This window comes from Myotis davidii, unplaced genomic scaffold, assembly GCF_000327345.1.
Source record: "Myotis davidii unplaced genomic scaffold, ASM32734v1 scaffold655, whole genome shotgun sequence".
NCBI lineage: Eukaryota > Metazoa > Chordata > Mammalia > Chiroptera > Vespertilionidae > Myotis > Myotis davidii.
The window spans coordinates 1,458,177-1,463,735 of record NW_006287547.1 but is presented as its reverse complement, the minus strand read 5'-3'; the positions used below and the strand labels follow the sequence as shown (position 1 = coordinate 1,463,735).

The 5,559-nt window shown below is 40.9% G+C and overlaps 1 protein-coding gene across 1 annotated transcript in view; it reads right to left on the bottom strand.

Moving 5' to 3' along the window:
* ARID5B (AT-rich interaction domain 5B) overlaps positions 1-5,559 on the bottom strand; it is a 178,292-nt gene that overhangs the window by 170,546 nt on the left and 2,187 nt on the right. The gene's annotated exons all lie outside the window — the stretch shown is intronic.

The window sequence follows — 5,559 nt, the reverse complement described above, 5'->3', positions numbered from 1 at the left end:
ATCCCTCCTGAGTTTCTGGAAAGACCTTGAAAGGCTACAATAGTGACTTTAGTTAATCTCCCACTTTAACTAGGGAACACAAAGAGTCCGGCAGCTTTTCTGTGACCACTATCATCCATGGGGCTAGGCTATGAGCTCTTTGAGGGCTGGGGACATTCTCCTTTATCTCTATATCCTGTAGCCCAGCACATACTAGGTCTTCAACCACATCTGAGGAGCTAAATACATTATTTTTCCAAAATCATGCAGATAGTGAGTCTTCCTTTGGATGCATACTGGTGGTATTATCAGCATAATTCACCGACGTGTGATACAGCATCTTATATTGCTTTTACATTTAAAAAAACTTATCTCTCCATCGAGATTGATGAACTTATTTTGTTTTGCATCTGTCTCTGTACTTGGAGAGCACTGAGCATTCAACAAGTAGTTTTTTATTAACTCAAGATAGATGATACCAATATTAGCTAGAGGTAGGATCTTCATAGTATTTCTTAAATTACTGGATCTTGCTTCAAACTCAAGTAGGAAAGAGAAATAGGTACACAGTCACATTCCTTATTTTGGATGAACCCCATAGGTCAGCAAACTTTTTCTGTAAGGGACCAAATAGTAAATATTTTCCACTGCGTGGGCCATATGGTCACTGTCACAACTACTCAACTCTGCCTCTGTAGTCTGAGAGCAGCTATAAACAATACATAAACAAATGAGTCTGACTATGTTCCAATAAAACTTTATTTACAAAAACAGAGAGTGGACCAGATTTGACCCTCAGGCATTATTAGTCTGCTAATGTGTGTCACTATCCAATAAATTCTCTACATATAACTCATTAGTTCTCACCCTAGTACTAAAGACTCTGTCTGTCAGAGAGTAAATATATTCCTTCTCTTAAAATCACTACTGAAAGTAAATAATAACTATTATAGCTCCATCTATAATTTGCTGAGCTATCCTGTGGAAGTACTATGTTGCCAGGCTCCTTTCATTATTATTTCTAACTAGAGGCCCGGTGCATGAAAATTCGTGCACTGGGTGTGGGGGGGTGGAGCCTTAGCCAGGCCTGTGCCCTCTTGCAGCCTGGGACCCCTTGGGCATGTCCACCTGCTGACTTAGGCCCACTCACCTGGGGGATAGGGCCTAAGCTGGCAGTCAGACATCCCTCTGGCAGCCTGGGAGCCCTTGGGGGATGTCTGACTGTGGCTTAGGGCCTAAGCCACAGTCAGACATCCTTAGCGCTGTGGAGGCTGGGGAGGAGGCGAGAGAGGCTCCCGCCACCGCTGCTGCACTTGCAGCCATCAACCCGGCTGTGGCTGAGCAGAGCTCCCCCTGTGGGAGCGCACTGACCACCAGGGGGCAGCTCCTGCGTTGAGCGTCTGCTCCTTGGTGGTCAGTGTGTGTCATAGCCACCAGTCGTTCTGCCTTAGGGTCAATTTGCATATTGCCCTTTTATTATATAAGATTCTTTCAGCAAAGTAGAGATCATTGAATTCATTTTCCAGACGAAGAAACTGAGGCTCAGACAAATTAAAGAAAATGTCCAAGACTAATGAGGTCACTAAAGAGGCTCAGAAATTTCTAAAACTCAGCCACATGGATACAGACCAGAGACTGAATGACCATTCACATTTAGAGCAAGGCCAATCCAGCACCTCCTAGATTTCAGAGATGTCTGCCTACCCCAGTTGTGATACCATCAGTCAATATTTTTTAAAATCCTGCCTATCCAGTTGTCAGCATTCATCAGTACTAAAATGTAAATCCTTATGGAGCCTTTTATTTTGGTAACACAACTAAACCCACCATATAGGTGAAAGCCAACCTGATTTGGGGGGATCTGAATTAGCTACATATTCTAGCAAACTAACCTAGATGCCATCCTTTCAGAGAAAAGTTTTCTTTAGGAGGGTCTGTGGTAGTGATTTCAAACTTCAATGACAACAATAACACTAATGTTAATGAAAATAATAATGACATTATTGAAAAATCTACTATGTGCCAACCTCCATTGTAAGCACTTTACATGTATTAACTTGTTTAAATCTTTCAAATAATCCTAAGAAGTAGGTACTATATTCCCATTTTATAGAAGAGAAAACTGAGGCACAGGAAGTTTAAAATTTGCCCAAGATCACACAGCTAGAGTGAAACTATTTAAAAAGCAGAATCCTGGACCCCAATTCCAGAGATTCTAATTGAGTAAATTTTTTTTTTAATTTTTTAATTTAGTTGGAGAGAGGATGGGAGAGAAAGAGAGGAAGAGAGAGAGAGAGAGAGAGTGAGAGAGAGAGATCAATTTGTCCTACTTATTTATGGATCCATTGGTTGATCCTTGTACGTACCCTGATGGGGGATCGAACCCACAACCTTGGCATATGGGGATGATGCTCTAACCAACTGAGTTACTTGGCCAGGGCTTTGAGTTAATTTCAATAGCTGGTTCCAGAGTATGCATTTTAAACTGTTTTTAACCCATGGTGAGGCTGAGAATCAAACCACTTTTAGAAATCCTGCCTGTGTGCCAGAATCTATAATGCCCAGATGTGCTTGATCTTGACTCCCAGACATCATTAGTTTACTCATGTACACTCACTGTTGCAGATTACCATCAAACCTTGCAGAATTCAGCCATGGACTATCAGGCTGAAATCCATGCTTGCACATCCACCTATTTTAAGAGGGTATATTGCCAATAGATCAAGCACTTGGCAATTTGAAAATGAATGTAATCAGAAGTTATACCCAGTAACAGAACCAATTACCCGCCTACTTTGCCATTTTCCTCCTCTGAAGAGCTACTGGCTGAATGTGGCAATTGTGGGTAATTACTGAAGACACTTCACTCTTGCATATGGCCTTGCTATTCACTTTCATGATCATTTAAAACATGATTAGGCCCAGGAAACTCCACATAGACATAAATATTATTAGGTTTATTGTTTATAAATTAAGAATATCTAGAATAAAAGTCCCCATAATCATAACTCTTTTCTATTTATTTAAGGAATTTACAGTGTATATAGTACTTTTGCCAATACAATGCCTCTTCATACAACAATCCACAGTCAACCTTATTATTGCTCCCATTTTGTTGCTGAAAAAACTGAGGCTCAGAGTCTTTATGATTATTCAGTAATCATATAAATAGTAAGTTGCAGAATCAAGATGTGACTCTTTCTGGAAGTAAATGAAGGCAGCAATGTGTATAAGCATGCAACTCATTATCATAATTATTAAAACCAATAATAAAGTATTAATGGTTATTAATAGTGTTATTAAAATGTAACTGTTCTTGTTATAGACCACTGGCTAGAATTAGCTGAACTTTATAGAATAAAAATGGTTCTGCCACCTAAACATCTGATAACCTTTGGCAAAGCTGATTAACCAGTCATAGTTTAAAATGTTTAAGAAATTGTTCACATTAGTACGCACTTCTAGAACATAATCTGATGTACTCAAGCTCTGGTTTCAGTGGAAAAATAAACCAGCCCTAATGCTTAAAAAGGCCTAGTTTCTAGCCCGGCAACCTTTGACAAACCATATAAACTCCGCAAGCTTTTGTCTACATCTGTAAAATGGGCAAACACAATCCTGCCTATCCAGCCTCATACAACTATTACAAAGGTCAGTGAGAAAATAGCCGTCAGAAAAGCCCTTTGTCGATCACAGCAAAGCACACAGGGATGCTATTTGTCATCTCTGCACAATGACAATTTTCCTGCTTTTAGAACTGACGTATTTACACTTCAAGAAATCATAAAAAGACAGACTGGTTCTCTTAAGCCAAAAAAGCATACTGAGTCCTGGCTGTCCTTTCGAAATGGATGCTGATGTCAGCTCAATCAGGAAATTATTAACCTCCATTTGGTTACTTAAAATAAACTGTACTGGCTGATTAAATGTGCTGAACATTCTCTCCAAGTAACAATGCACATCACCAAGAAACCTTTCTCTTTCAGTTATACATTGCAAATGGCAAATGCATCATTCAAAACTATTCAAAATCCATAATAAAAATCATTTCACTGTATATAAACAAGTTAATGGAGTAAGTGAAAACAAAGCAAATTTCTTAATGAGAGGGCCCTGTTGCCCCCTCTCGGTGCCAGCAGTAAGTGCTGGTTTCTGTAGGCTCTCCTCCAGAGGCGGCTGCTGCTGCTGCTATTCTGCTAATGAATGACTAACTTAGGCCAGGGGGAAAATGACATCACCCGGGTGGAAAACCGATCTGCATTGGGAAACTTTCTACCTGCTTTACATTTGTCATAATTATTTTGCACAATGCAGCCTGCATTTGCATAATTTTGAGGCGTGTCATTATCTCAATTGAAAATTGTTTTAATATGGCTGAATAATTCACAATGACATCAGCCCAAGTCCTAATGAAATATACAAGTATAATCATACAGCTAATTACCAGCCGTGTTAGCATTAAAAAACAAATCATGCATAATATTAGACGATGTATATGCAGCTGAGGATTATAAATAGAGCCATCTCCCTCCCCAAATCCCCTAGAGTTTACTTTTAAATGGCAAGATTAATTTTCTCAGGTATGGCTTATATAGCAGTAACAAAATACACAGATCATTACAACGGTTCACTTTCATTTTCCCATAATGAACAATTTTTTTAAAACCGTGTATTTAAAAATACATCTATTCAATATCGGCAGTTCTAACAGATGTAACCTTCCGCTAAAATTATTGGCTTTTATTCTTAAATCAGAATTCACTATTTAATTACACCAACAGAAATTAAAACCGGGCCAAGTGGGGGTCTTTAAAATTTTTTCCAATTTCAATTCAAAAATAAAAAAAAAGTGACCACAAAATATCCCATAAAACACTGAATAATTTCCTTCTGGGTTTAGTCAGAAGTCTATTAGGCACCAGCTCTTTTCTGGATATTTAATCCTTCCCTTTTCCAGATCACAGGCCATGTTGAAGTAATAAATTTGAAAAGCAAACTGCTAACACTGTTGTCTCAGAGGAGAGAAGAGTAGTGGCAGTTAGTTCTGAGAGGAGGGCGGGGCTTATTTCCGACGAGGCAGATCTCCGAGGGCGAACGTTTTCTTGACGAACTCGGGTAATTAACCAGCAATGCCCACTGATGGGTAATTCGATCCTGGGGAGAGGGAGTGGACTGGCGATGCCAAAAGTACCATCCACTCCATCCCACCACGGAATTCTGGAAGGACTGGCAGGCAGCTCCCAGCTCCGGGCGGAGTTACACGGGGAACCATTCATTTAACAAAAAGATCCTTACACCTACCTCGAAAGCTCGAGAGCCTGGCACAGAGCTAGCTGCCCTCAAAAGTCTCAGTTTGATTACCCTGCTCTCGCCTGGGCAACACAAAGCCTTGCCAGGCGGCGCTGCGCCCTTCCTCCCCGCCGCACCCTGGGCACACACTCCCCAAAATAGTTCCCCCGGTAGGTACCAGGGCGCGGAGGTCGGTCAGCTGACCAGGGGAGCTCGCAGAACTGCGGGCACAGAGCAAAGGACAGAGCCGGAGGGAGGCGCCCGCCCCGGCGCCGGGTGACAGCGGGCTCA